Genomic DNA, 15,917 nt, shown 5'->3' with positions numbered 1-15,917 from the left:
ACCTGATTTATATAACTTGATCCAAGTGAATGCATCTTGGCTTCTTTTTGTCTTGGAATGCGGTTTCTCCTGAGTGGCTTCGCAGTCCTCTGTGGCTTTTCCCATCACTTATTTCATTTTCTCAGACCCAAGACAGAATCCTAGGATGGACACAGCAGAGAATCTGTCTAGAGCCCTGGATGTAACAGCCTACACCCAGCTGTTCTCATCCAAAGTGAGAAGGGATCTCTCCTTCACAGACTCTGTTAGTGTACGGCCATTATGGGTTAGACAAGCCCAGCTGCAATGAGAGTATCATTTTCCTAAATAAACAACAGTCTTAAAAATAAGAGGTTCCGTGAAGTGGTGAAAAAGCCCTGGCCTGGGAAGCAGGATATCTGGACTCTGCCTCTTATTAGTTATTTGGCCTCACTTGAGTCCTTTAATCTCTCTGGACTTTAGCTTCCTAGCTTGGAAAACCCACTGCTCACTCTGGTCACTAAGCTTCTATGTAGCCCTGACATTCGCTACTCGAGTTGGTGAATCTAGGTCATCCATTTTCCACAAAGAACTCTAATGTGTCTATTTGTTTTATGGAATAAAATATTTATTATTACTGTTCCATCTAAGTGATCATTATTCACCTTATGTTATTTATAGATAAAGAAATTGAAGTCCAAAAGTGTTATGTTAATATATATATACAATACCAGTATAAGGGTTGCAGTCAGAAAAAAAAAATGAGTTATGCCAATTTATAGCTGATTTATTTTTCTCTTCCACATATTTATTAATGGTTTCTTAGTGTCCTTGTCTTCCACAACCAAGATTGGTCAATATTTTGACAGCAGTACCCTTGGCATCTTTCCCTCTTCTTCATTCTCATTGCTAACTGCCTGATTTGGACCTTCTTTGTCTCAGTCCTCAAGTAGCTCATTGCTGAAGTAGCTTCCTAGATTCTATATCTTCCAACCTCCTTTCCACCCCCTGTACATCCTTCATAGTCCTGGCATGTTATTTTATTCCCTACTGTTCATAAACCTCCAGAGATTCTTTATGGATCACAAAATAATATCCAAACTCTTGGCTCCAACATACCTGTCCATTTTTATTTTTCTAATCATCTTCTCTTACATCATGCAAATGAGTTTGCCTTCAACTCCTCCAAATCGTTTTGAATACTCACTCCTTCATTAACCTTGTCTGCATCCTCTATCTGAGACAACTTCCCCTCTTATTCAGTAGCTCTAAATCTTATTTGTCTTCAAAAGTTGAGTTCCAATGAGCCCTTTTAAAAAAGGATTCCTCTATACCCACCGTTGGAAGTAGTATTTCTCTCTGGATCATCTAGCACTTTATAACTATTTCTACTTTGTAGCCTTTATAAATGTTGTGATTTTGCATTTGTTTATCAATATCTTTCTTCTGCTTCTAGACAATAAGTTCCAAAGGGGCAAGAACCATGCTTATTTATGTTTATCATTCCATCTCCAGGGTCTAACGCAGTACCTGTCACATTGTAGAGGCTCAGTAGGTAATTATCAAACGGGTAGCTGAATGAACATCTCTTAAGACCCAGCATTTTCTAATTCATGAGGGTAGATATTTGTAGCCATGTCTTCCATAATAAGCTCCTTGAAACAGTAAGTCTGATTCTGTTTGGTATCCCTCAAAGAAAAATGCCTTCCATGTTGGAAATATTTATTTATAAATATTATTATGAAGTATTATTCATAAATATGTATTCATTAATAGATGATTAACAAGGCAATTTTAGGAAAAGACCAACCTTTAGAGTCATATAGCCCTATCTTCAAATCCTGGCTTTGTAAAGTTAGGTGAAAAATGTTCAATATTTCCCAGTTAAAATAACTATTACCTTTTATATCATACAAAGAACTTTCACATATATCTCAGTTGATTGTCAAACAGTGTTAGATAGTATTACTACCCCCAATTTACAGATGAGGAAACAGAGGTAAAGATAAGGCAATTGAGGTTTAAAGAGGCTAATGATCATTCAGCTACTAAATGGAGGAACAGGAATTCAAACTAAGGTTTTTGGAGTCCAAAGTCTATGTATTTCCCATTTGTGTGAGTATATTGACAGCAAATAGATGTAGATCAATGGATCTGTGCCTTTGGATAACAACTTTTTTTTCTAGAATTGAGGCCTCCTTTAGTCCTTATCTACATTATGACCTCTGAAAACACTAGAAGGAGCATATTTGGAGTTTCTGGTGTCAGGATAAAAAGGCAGGAGAATATATGGGGTAAGTTTTGGAAGAAAAGCAGAATAGATCCATTTTCATACTTGACATGAGGAAATTACAGCAAAGTCATAAAAATTTTCTTTTTTCTCTCTGAAGTCTTCTTCACCAAACAGGTACAAAGTGAAAACTCATCACTTTTATTTAAACCAGAGACCCTGCTTCTTTTCTGTTTGTAAAACCACCTGATCTCTATGTTGAAGCTCAAATCCAAATCAAGAGAAAAACAGCTCTTATTTATTATTCAGTTTGCTCTCATTATGTTCTTCCCAGAAATGAATCCCTGTCCCTCTCGGACTTTCTTTCACAGGACACTCTGATCTGGCTCTCCCTCTTAGCACTAGGCAAGTTGTTTTGCCTGGCTTAGTCCATCAATAGAAGGCTCAGCTGTCTTTTCTCACACTCAGAATCCAGGAGACCGTTTTCCTTGGTCATCAACAGAAAAATGGGGAGTCTCTCTTCTTAATGGGCTGAGCTCCTGCCAAGTTCCAAAGTGCTCTCACCCTTCCTTAAAGATGCTGAATACTTGCTCGTTACCCAAGACATCTGGATACCTTGTGTGAGTAACCCTCTCCTGAGGGTGGCGGGTTGTTTGAAAGCAGATCATTCCAGTAAAAAATGTTTAGGCACTTTCAAACAATTCTGATAGAACTTGGTAACTTAAACAAAACAAAACAGAAACCTTCCCCATTGCAGTTTCTACTCAATAGCAGGTGAAACAATAAAAAATCTTGAGCAAGCAAAATTAATCTGTATCTAGAGAATTTTAATAAATATTAAAACAAATAACTCCACATAGATCCTCTGGGGTTTTGTCAGTAAGTCTTTAACAATCTGTTTTTAACAGTCAGGCATTTTGCTACAACAGCAGGCATTGAAGAATAATCAAAATACTTTGTAAAAAAATAAAAATAAAAGCAAGAATAATGTTCAACGCAATTGAAGCAAAATGGTGACAGCAAATATTCTGGCTGAAACAAAAGGAGTACCAGAAACTATACGGGTTAAATATCTATCAGCTGGATGGCTGAGTACGATGGACCCTCCATTCTTACTCCAGAACAATGTGACAAGCATGTAGCCTGACTATACAACCTTTCCTCCTTACGAGCCAAGACAGCTAAACGTTAATACAGATCTTATTAACAGTTGTATGGAAACCATGAGATTCAGCATGTTTTTTTGTTTTTCTTTTATTCAAGAGAAAACTGCCTCAAAACTTCAGAAATAATAAATAATTGTTAACAAGACACTTTTTTGGTAACCATTATCATTTGTCCATCATCGAGGGAACACTTATTCTCTGTAAATTAATTTTCCTATAAAAGAAAACAAGTTTCATGTTCAGAGACATAAATTTCATTTAGATATTTTTGCTGGAACTCTTTCTAAAAGATATTACATATTGAACAGGATTTGACCTTTTCTGATGATTCAGAGTTATCATTATGAGCATCAATCACTGTGAATAGCCACCAACTCCTTCCTCTCAGAATACACACATACTGGAATCTCTCACAAGCTAAAAGAAATGTTCTTTTTGGCCTTATCTACCTTGAATTTCCCCCTTTATGTTCTTTTTTAAAAGCAGCTTTATTGAGATATAATTCATATACCATACAATTTACTCATTTATATTGTACAACTGAATGGTTTTAGCATATTTATGCATCTGTGCAACCATCACCACAGTCAATTTCAGAACACCTTCAAAAAGAAACTCATACCCTCTAGCTATCATTCTCCCCGCCCTTTGGTACCACCTCTCATCCCCTCCAGGCCAAAGCAATACTAATCCACTTTCTGTCACTAGATTTCCCTATTCTGGACTTCATATCAATGGAATCATATAGTACAGGGTCTTATGTGACTGATTTCTTTCACTTGGCATAGTGCTTTCAAGGTTCATCCTTATATCAGTACTTCATTCCTCTTTATGGCCAAATAACACTCCATTGTACAGGTATAACAGACATTTTTAAGAATCCATTTGTCTGTGGATGGACATTTAGGCTGTTTCTACCTTTGACTCTTTTTTTTTTAAATTGGGGTATAGTTGCTTTACAATGTTGTGTTAGTTTCTGTTGTACAACGAAGTGAATCAGCTATATGCATACTTATATCCACTCCCACCCTCTTGGACCTTCCCACCCCGTCCCACACATCTAGGTCACCACAGAGCACTGAGCTGAGCTTCCTGCACTATACAGCAGGTTCCCACTAGCTATCTATTTTACACATGATAGTGTATATATGTCAATCCTAATCTCCCAATTCGTCCTGCCCTCCCCTTCCCCCTCTGTGTCCACAAGTCCATTCCCTATGTCTGCTTCTCTATTCCTGCCCTGCAAATACATTCATCTGTACCATTTTTGGACCCAGCAATCCCACTACTGGGCATATACCCTGAGAAAACCATAATTCAAAAAGACACATACACCCCAATGTTCATTGCAGCACTATTTAAAATAGCCAGGACATGGAAGCAACCTAACTGTCCATCGACAGAGGAATGGATAAAGAAGATGTGGTACATATATACAATGGAATATTACTCAGCTATAAAAAGAAATGAAATTGGGTCATTTGTAGAGATGTGGATGGACCTAGAGTCTGTCATACAGAGTGAAGTAAGTCAGAAAGAGAAAAAAAAATACCGTATCTTTGACTCTTTCAAATAATGCTGCTATAAACATTCATGTACAAGCTTCTGTGTGGGCATGTCTTCATTTCTCTTGAGTATATACCTAGGGATAATATTGCTGAGTCATATGACAATTCCATATTTAATTGTTTAAGTAACTGCTAGACTATTTTCCAAAGTGACTATACCATTTTACACCCTCCCCACCCGACCCCAGCAGTATATGAGGCTTCCAATTTCTCCACTTTCTTGCCAACATTTGTTATCTGACTTTTTGATTCTAACCATTCTAGTGGATGTGAAGTGGTTTCTCATTTTGGTCTTGATTTGCATTTTCCTGATCACTAATGATGTCAAGCATGTTTTCATGTGCTTACTGGCCATTTGTATATCATTGTAGAATAGTCTATGCAGATCCTTTGCCCACTTTTAATTGGGTTATCTTTTTATTATTGAGTTGTAAGAGTTCTTTATAGATTCTCTCTATATATTGTATTCTATATACAAAATATATGACAAGTCCCATATCAGATACATGATTTGCAAATATTTTTCCCACTCTATAGGTTGTTTTTTGCACTTTTTTGATGGCGTCCTTTCCTCTTAATTTCCTTCTTCTCTTGTTGCCCAGTTACTTGAAGGAAGTTTCTCATAATCCTTGTAGTCTGCTACATCTCACTTTTAATTCATTCCTAAAATCTACTGCAATATGGTGTTAACACCCACTATTCCTTTGAAACCCTCTTACTAAGGCCAAAGAGGACTTTCTTATTGTTAAATCCAAAGGCATTTTCTTAAAGCTCATTCTACTTGCCATCTGACATTTGGCAATATTCAATCTTCTTTTCTTTTAAAATTTCTCCTCATTCACTTCCATTACATCATTTTTTCCAGATTTTACTCCTATTATAATAACAATTCCTTATTTTCTTCCTCTGGTCCTTTTATTCTATTTACACTTAAATGTTGACGTTCCCCAGAGTTTAACCCGCCATTATCTTTTCAGAATACATATTCTTCTGAAATGATCTCATTTATTTCCATGCCTTCAACTCTATTGATAACTTCCCAAATAAATTCTTCTGAAATGATCTCATTTATTTCCATGCCTTCAACTCTATTGATAACTTCCCAAATAAATCTCCAGCCTCCACCTTGTTTTAAAGTCCAGAACTATATATATATATATATATATATATATATATATATATATATATATATATATTTTTTTTTTTTTTTTTTTTTTTTTTTTTTTTTTGCGGTACATGGGCCTCTTACTGCTGTGGCCTTTCCCGTTTTGGAGCACAGCCTCCGGACATGCAGGCTCAGCGGCCATGGCTCACGGGGCTAGCCGCTCCGCGGCATGTGGGATCCTCCCGGATTGGGGCACGAACCTGTGTCCCCTGCATTGGCAGGCGGACTCTAAACCACTGCACCACCAGGGAAGCCCCGGAACTATATTTTTAACTAACTACAAGTAGCTCCTTCTTAATCACTTGGAAATCCTGCAAGCAGCTAAAATGTTTTCAAAATACGAAATAACTTTTCTCTCTGTTTATCTTCCCTTATTCTCATAACTTTGGGGCAAGGAAGTTTGGAATCATTTTCTGTTAATCTTTTTCTTTCATGTTAGTCTCACATTGGTCATCATGTTGATCTTACCTACTAAATATTTTTCTAATCTTTTCCTTTTGTTTCCTCACTACTGTCATTGCCTTTCAAAAAACTTTTATAACCACTTATTAGGGTTATTTTAGTACAGTCCAATTCCCTTCTTCCATCATCTCTCCTGTTCAATCCATCTTTCTCACTTTGGCCAGCATCAACTTTCTAAAATACCCTTTACATTGGCACCGTTTATACTAACTACTTTTAATAACTCCCTGTGACCCAGAAGATAAATTCAGATGACTTTTTCCATTATGTATCAAACCGCTTAATTAATTTTTCCCTTGTCTATGTTCTTCCTGCTGTCTTGTCCATCTACTCCATGATCCAGAAAATTTAAACTTCTATTCCTCCAAAATGCTATATTCATCTTTTTATTGGTATGTAACAAATAACTAGAACTTAGCAGTTTAAAGTGACATAAATTCATTATCTCATAGTTTCTGTGAATCAGGACTCTGGCACATTTTAGCTGTGTCTTCCACCCAGGGTCTCACTAAGGTGAAATCGAAGTGTCAGCCATCTGAGTCCCTATATGGAAGCTTAACTAGGGGGAGAGCCAACCCCAGATTCCTTCAGGTGGTTTGTAGAATTTATTTCCTTACAGCTGTATGACTGAGGTAGCTGTTTTATTACTAGCTGCTGTAGGGGCCACTAAAATTAAGGGCCATTCTCAGCTCCTTACAGGTGGCCCTTAGATCCCCATCACAGGCCCTGTTTACACTGTGGCAGTGTGCTCCTTCAAGGCCAGCAGGAGAATCTATCTCTCTCTTTGAATCTTTGTTTGTTTTATATTTTGTTTTATTTTTTTAATTTTTCTTAGAGTATAGTTGATTCACAATGTTGCATTAGTTTCTGCTTGTACAGCAATGTGTATCAGTTACACATATGCATATATCCACTCTTTTTTAGATTCTTTTACTGGGATTGACATATATACACTACTATATATAAAATAGATAACTAACAAGGACCTACTGTATAGCACAAGGAACTCTTCTCAATACTTTTCTTTCTTTGAATATTTTAGCCTCTTTGAGGAACTCATCTAATTAGGTCAGACCCACCCCAAATTATCTCCATTTTGATTAACTCAAAGTCAACTGATTAGGAACATTCATTCAATCTGTAAAATCCCTTTGACATATAATGCAATACAATCAGGTAAGTCATATTCCATTATATTCACAGGCATGTTCTGCTCACACTCAAGGGGAAGGGATTATACAGGGCATGCTCAGAGGGGGTCAGCCTAGAATTCTGTCTGCTGTACACGGCATGCTCTTTCATTACTTATGCTGCTGCATATTCTGACCTTTCTTTATATTATATCCTTCATTACATTCCTTCATTATCAATTTGGAAAGCCCCTGATTGGCTTTTAAGACCAACTTCAGGAGACTTCCGGGGAAGATGGCGGAAGAGTAAGACGCGGAGATCACCTTCCTCCCCATGGATACAACAGAAATACAGCTACACGTGGAACAACTCCTACAGAACACCTACTGAACGCTGGAAGAAGACCCCAGACCTCCCAAAAGGCAAGAAACTCCCCACGTACCTGGGTAGGGAAAAGCGGAGAGATTCCCGCACAGAGGATCGGTGCCAAGCGGCACTCACCAGCCCGAGAGGCTTGTCTGCTCGCCCGCCGGGGTGGGCGGGGGCTGGGAGCTGAGGCTCGGGCTTCGGTCAGAGCGCAGGGAGAGGACAGGGGCTGGCGGCGAGAACTCAGCCTGAAGGGGGCTAATGTGCCACAGCTAGCCGGGAGGAGTCCGGGAAAACTCTGGAGCTGCCGAAGAGGCAAGAGACTTTTTCTTCCCTCTTGGTTTCCTGGTGCGCGAGGAGAGGGGATTAAGAGCGCTGCTTAAAGGGGCTCCACAGACGGGCGCGAGTCGCGGCTGAAAGCACGGAGCCCAGAGACGGGCATGGGATGCTGGGGCTGCTGCTGCCACCGCCAAGAAGCCTGTGTGTGAGCGCAGGTCACTGTCCACACTGCCCTACCTGGAGCCGGTGCAGCCCGCCACTGCCGGGGTCCCGGGATCCAGGGGCGGCTTCCCTGGGAGAACGCACGGCGCGCCTCGGTCTGGTGCAACGTCACGCCAACCTCTGCCGCTGCAGGCTCGCCCCGCACTCCGTGCCCCTCCCCCCCGCCCGGCCTGAGTGAGCCAGAGTCCCCGAAGAGGCTGCTCCTTTAACCCTGTCCTGTCTGAGCGAAGAACAGACGCCCGCCGGCGACCTACACGCAGAGGCGGGGCCAAATCCAAAGCTGAGACCCAGGAGCTGTGAGAACAAAGAAGAGAAAGGGAAACCTCTCCCAGCAGCCTCAGAAGCAGCGGATTAAAGCTCCACAATCAACTTGATGTACCCTGCATCTATGGAATACATGAATAGACAACAAATCATCCCAAATTGAGGAGCCAGGAGTCAGTGCTGAGTCTCTGAGGTGGGAGAGCCAACTTCAGGACACTGGTCCACAAGAGACCTCCCAGCTCCACATAATATCAAATGGCAAAAATCATCCAGGGATCTCCATCTCAACACCAGTACCCAGTTTCACTCAACGACCAGCAAGCTACAGTGCTGGACACCCTATGCCAAACAACTATCAAGACAGGAACACAACGCCACCCATTAGCAGAGAGGCTGCCTAAAATCATAAAAAGTCTGCAGACACCCCAAAACACACCACCAGACGTGGACCTGCCCACCAGAAAGACAAGATCCAGCCTCATCCACCAGAACACAGGCACTAGTCCCCTCCACCAGGAAGCCTACACAACCCACTAAACCAACCTTACCCACTGGGGACAGACACCAAAAACAACAGGAACTACGAACCTGCAGGCTGCAAAAAGGAGACCCCAAACACAGTAACATAAGCAAAATGAGAAGACAGAAAAACACACAGCAGGAGAAGGAGCAAGATAAAAACCCACCAGACCTAACAAATGAAGAGGTACTAAGCAGTATACATGAAAAAGAATTCAGAATAATGATGGTAAAGATGATCCAAGATTCTATTTCCCAGATCCAAAATCTTGGAAATAGAATAGACAAAATGCAAGAAACAGTTAACAAGGACCTAGAAGAACTAAAGATGAATCAAGCATCGATTAAAAACACAATAAATGAAATGAAAAATACTCTAGATGGGATCAATAGCAGAATAACTGAGGCAGAAGAACGGATAAGTGAGGTGGAAGATAAAATAGTGGAAATAACTGCTGCAGAGCAAAATAAAGAAAAAAGAATGAAAAGAACAGAGGACAGTCTCAGAGACCTCTGGGACAACATTAAACGCACCAACATTCGAATTATAGGGGTTCCAGAAGAAGAAGAGAAAAAGAAAGGGACTGAGAAAATATTTGAAGAGATTATAGTTGAAAACTTCCCTAATATGGGAAAGGAAATAGTTAATCAAGTCCAGAAGGCACAGAGAGTCCCATACAGAATAAATCCAAGGAGAAATACACCAAGACACATATTAATCAAACTGTCAAAAATTAAACACAAAGAAATCATATTAAAAGCAGCAAGGCAAAAAAAAACAAATAACACACAAGGGAATCCCCATCAGGTTAACAGCTGATCTCTCAGCAGAAACTCTACAAGCCAGAAGGGAGTGGCAGGACATAATTAAAGTGATGAAGGAGAAAAACCTGCAACCAAGATTACTCTACCCAGCAAGGATGTCATTCAGATTTGATGGAGAAATTAAAACCTTTACAGACAAGCAAAAGCTGAGAGAGTTCAGCACCACCAAACCAGCTTTACAACAAATGCTAAAGGAACTTCTCTAGGCAAGAAGCACAACAGAAGGAATATACCTACAATAACGAACCCAAAGCAATTAAGGAAATGGGAATAGGAACATACATATCGATAATTAACTTAAATGTAAATGGACTAAATGCTCCCACCAAAAGACACAGATTAGCTGAATGGATACAAAAACAAGACCCATATATATGCTGTCTACAAGAGACCCACTTCAGACCTAGAGACACATACAGACTGAAAGTAAGGGGATGGAAAAAGATATTCCATGCAAATGGAAACCAAAAGAAAGCTGGAGTAGCAATTCTCATATCAGACAAAATAGACTTTAAAATAAAGACTATTAGAAGAGACAAAGAAGGACAGTACATAATGATCAAGGGATCAATCCAAGAAGAAGATATAAGAATTGTAAATATTTATGCACCCAACATAGGAGCACCTCAATATATAAGGCAAATACAAATAGCCATAAAAGGGGAAATCGACAGTAACACATTCATAGTAGGGAACTTTAACACCCCACTTTCACCAATGGACAGATCATCCAAAATGAAAATAAATAAGGAAACACAAGCTTTAAATGATACATTAAACAAGATGGACTTAATTGATATTTATAGGACATTCCATCCAAAAACAACAGAATACACATTTTTCTCAAGTGCTCATGGAACATTCTCCAGGATAGATCATATCTTGGGTCACAAATCAAGCCTTGGTAAATTTAAGAAAATTGAAATTGTATCAAGTATCTTTTCCGACCACAATGCTATGAGACTAGATATCAATTACAGGAAAAAGTTTGTAAAAAAATACAAACACATGGAGGCTAAACAATACACTACTTAATAACGAAGTGATCACTGAAGAAATCAAAGAGGAAATTAAAAAATACCTAGAAACAAATGACAATGGAGACACGACAACCCAAAACCTATGGGACACAGCAAAAGCAGTTCTAAGAGGGAAGTTTATAGCAATACAATACCACCTTAAGAAACAGGAAACATCTCGAATAAACAACCTAACCTTGCACCTAAAGCAATTAGAGAAAGAAGAACAAAAACATCCCAAAGTTAGCAGAAGGAAAGAAATCATAAAAATCAGATCAGAAATAAATGAAAAAGAAATGAAGGAAATGATAGCAAAGATCAATAAAACTAAAAGCTGGTTCTTTGAGAAGATAAACAAAATTGATAAACCATTAGCCAGACTCATCAAGAAAAGAAGGGAGAAGACTCAAATCAATAGAATTAGAAATGAAAAAGGAGAAGTAACAACTGACACTGCAGAAATACAAAAGATCATGAGAGATTACTACAAGCAACTCTATGCCAAAAAAATGGACAACCTGGAAGAAATAGACAAATTCTTAGAAATGCACAACCTGCCAAGACTGAACCAGGAAGAAATAGAAAATATGAACAGACCAATCACAAGCACTGAAATTGAAACTGTGATAAAAAATCTTCCAACAAACAAAAGCCCAGGACCAGATGGCTTCACAGGCGAATTCTATCAAGCATTTAGAGAAGAGCTAACACCTATCCTTCTCAAACTCTTCCAAAATATAGCAGAGGGAGGAACACTCCCAAACTCATTCTACGAGGCCACCATCACCTTGATACCAAAACCAGACAAGGATGTCACAAAGAAAGAAAACTACAGGCCAATATCACTGATGAACATAGATGCAAAAATCCTCAACAAAATACTAGCAAACAGAATCCAACAGCACATTAAAAGGATCATACACCATGATCAAGTGGGGTTTATCCCAGGAATGCAAGGATTCTTCAATATATGCAAATCAATCAACGTGATACACCATATTAACAAATTGAAGGAGAAAAACCATATGATCATCTCAATAGATGCAGAGAAAGCTTTTGACAAAATTCAACACCCATTTATGATAAAAACCCTGCAGAAAGTAGGCATAGAGGGAACTTTCCTCAACATAATAAAGGCCATATATGACAAACCCACAGCCAGCATCGTCCTCAATGGTGAAAAACTGAAACCATTTCCACTAAGATCAGGAACAAGACAAGGTTGCCCACTCTCACCACTCTTATTCAACATAGTTTTGGAAGTTTTAGCCACAGCAGTCAGAGAAGAAAAGGAAATAAAAGGAATCCAAATTGGAAAAGAAGAAGTAAAGCTGTCACTCTTTGCAGATGACATGATTCTATACATAGAGAATCCTAAAGATGCTACCAGAAAACTACTAGAGCTAATCAATGAATTTGGTAAAGTTGCAGGATACAAAATTAATGCACAGAAATCTCTGGCATTCCTGTACACTAATGATGAAAAATCTGAAAATGAAATCAAGGAAACACTCCCATTTACCATTGCAACAAAAAGAATAAAATGTCTAGGAATAAACCTACCTAAGGAGACAAAAGACCTGTATGCAGAAAATTATAAGACACTGATGAAAGAAATTAAAGATGAAACAAATAGATGGAGAGATGTACCATGTTCTTGGATTGGAAGAATCAACATTGTGAAAATGACTCTACTACCCAAAGCAATCTACAGATTCAATGCAATCCTTATCAAACTACCATGGGCATTTTTCACAGAACTAGAACAAAAAATTTCACAATTTGTATGGAAACACAAAAGACCCCGAATAGCCAAAGCGATCTTGAGAACAAAAAATGGAGCTGGAGGAATCAGGCTCCCTGACTTCAGACTATACTACAAAGCTACAGTCATCAAGACAGTGTGGTACTGGCACAAAAACAGAAAGATAGATCAATGGAACAGGATAGAAAGCCCAGAGATAAACCCACACACATATGGTCACCTTATCTTTGATAAAGGAGGCAGGAATGTACAGTGGAGAAAGGACAGTCTCCAACAAATGGTGCTGGGAAAACCGATAGGGACATGTAAAAGTATGAGATTAGAGCACTCCCTAACACCATACACAAAAATAAGCTCAAAATGGATTAAAGACCTAAATGTAAGGCCAGACACTATCAAACTCTTAGAGGAAAACATAGGCAGAACACTCTATGACATAAATCACAGCAAGATCCTTTTGGACCCACCTCCTAGAGAAATGGAAATAAAAACAAAAATAAACACATGGGACCTAATGAAACTTAAAAGCTTTTGCACAGCAAAGGAAACCATAAACAAGACCAAAAGACAACCCTCAGAATGGGAGAAAATATTTGCAAATGAAGCAACTGACAAAGGATTAATCTCCAAAATTTATAAGCAGCTCATGCAGCTCAATAACAAAAAAACAAACAACCCAATCCAAAAATGGGCAGAAGACCTAAATAGACATTTCTCCACAGAAGATATACAGACTGCCAACAAACACATGAAAGGATGCTCAACATCTTTACTCATTAGAGAAATGCAAATCAAAACTACAATGAGATATCATCTCACACCAGTCAGAATGGTCATCATCAAAAAATCTAGAAACAATAAATGCTGGTGAGGGTGTGGAAAAAAGGGAACACTCTTGCACTGCTGGTGGGAATGAGAATTGGTACAGCCACTATGGAGAACGGTATGGAGGTTCCTTAAAAAACTACAAATAGAACTACCATATGACCCAGCAATCCCACTACTGGGCATATACCCTGAGAAAACCATAATTCAAAAAGAGACATGTACCAAAATGTTCATAGCAGCCCTATTTACAATAGCCCGGAGGTGGAACCAACCTAAGTGTCCATCAACGGATGAATGGGTAAAGAAGATGTGGCACATATATACAATGGAATATTACTCAGCCATAAAAAGAAATGAAATTGAGCTATTTGTAATGAGGTGGATGGACCTAGAGCCTGTCATACAGAGTGAAGTAAGTCAGAAAGAGAAAGACAAATACTGTATGCTGACACATATATATGGAATTTAAGAAAAAAAAATGTCATGAAGAACATAGGGGTAAGACAGGAATAAAGACACAGACCTACTAGAGAATGGACTTGAGGATATGGGGAGGGGGAAGGGTAAGCTGTGACAAAGTGAAAGAGCGGCATGGACATATATACACTACCAAACGTAAGGTAGATAGCTAGTGGGAAGCAGCTGCATGGCACAGGGAGATCAGCTCGGTGCTTTGTGACCGCCTGGAGGGGTGGCATAGGGAGGGTGGGAGGGAGACGCAAAAGGGAACATATGTATATGTATAACTGATTAAATTTGTTATAAAGCAAAAAAATAAAAATAAAAAAATATATGCAAAAAAAGAGACCAACTTCAGATCTCACTTTTCCATTAAGCTTCAAGACAAATCACTTTTCCCTTCTCTATATGCTTATAGCACTTTCTCTTTCTCTCATAATTGCTTATGTTTCTGCTTTGCCAGGTGAACTGTAATATTCTCAAGGACATGACCTATGTCTTACTTGTCTTTGTTTCCCCAACCCCAGGCATGTATTAAGTTCTTAATAAATGTGTGTTGGACAAAATAATCCATCTCTTTTTTGTGTAGTAAGGCCATGATAATATGGTCTGCAGTAGTGAATGTAGCTTTTGACCACATAGCAAATGTCCTCGGATTGACACTCTTAAGCCAGTTTTTTGTTTTGTTTTGTTTTGTTTTGGTTTTGGTTTTGGTATTCCCTCTCCCATTGTATTATCAGAATGTCAAATGTCATTGCTTCTTGGAGTCAGGGAGCCTGATTGTAAAACTACTTCTCCTGAATTTTCACATCCAAATTAGTGTGGACCAGGAAACGGACTAATTAAATATATTAGAATTTAAGGGCAAATTATGAATACAATGGGCTTTTATTGATTGTCAGAGAAGTCTGTTTTATGGGTGTAGTACATGACCTTTAGCACAGAGACTGCAAAATCAGTTTTGATTGTTTTTGTAGGAATTCTTCCAGGTACTTGGATATCATCTGGCAAAGTTTGATGGGTTAGTGACCTTTGAATAAGTCAGGGCCAATTTAATGTTCGCCAGATCAACCATTTGGAAAGGTAAGTTTTAATAGGAGGTACCTAAAAGCAAGAGAACTTATCCATCCTTTTACTGTTCTGTTTATATAATTATTAACAAATGAAAGTTTTCAATAGCTTAACAGAGAGTCTCAAAGCAGGAAAAGTGAGCTCAAAATATTTTCTCCAAACTTAAATAATTTAATTTACTTGTTTTTGTCATTTCATTCACTGGGTCTCACTAGTAGAGAGATAAGATCAAGAATGTATGTTTTAGAATCAGGCATTGAGTTCCCAGAAGACCACAAAAAAGCAGAAATCTGTAAAACAGACCTCAGTGGAAAAAGCTATAAATTTGGAGCTGCCCAGTTCTATATTCCAAGGGCTACAATGGCGACTTGCCAGGAGCCTGAGGGCCATGCTTAATTTGCACATAAATTTATATAAAATTCTAAACTTTGAACATGCGTGCACAAGCTTAGCACTTGTTTACAGGATTAATGGAAATGTCTTGCTTGCTTTCACCACTTCTGAAAACTCCAGGATGGATAACCTTTGTCCCCAGATCACTATTATGCAAAAATGGCACCTCTAGTATTCATGGTCATTGGTTTAAAATACATACACTTGTGCCATTCTAGACCTATTCC

Source organism: Mesoplodon mirus, assembly GCF_964341445.2.
Source record: "Mesoplodon mirus genome assembly, chromosome: 11".
NCBI classification, from domain to species: Eukaryota; Metazoa; Chordata; class Mammalia; order Artiodactyla; family Ziphiidae; genus Mesoplodon; species Mesoplodon mirus.
This window is presented reverse-complemented; position numbering follows the sequence as displayed.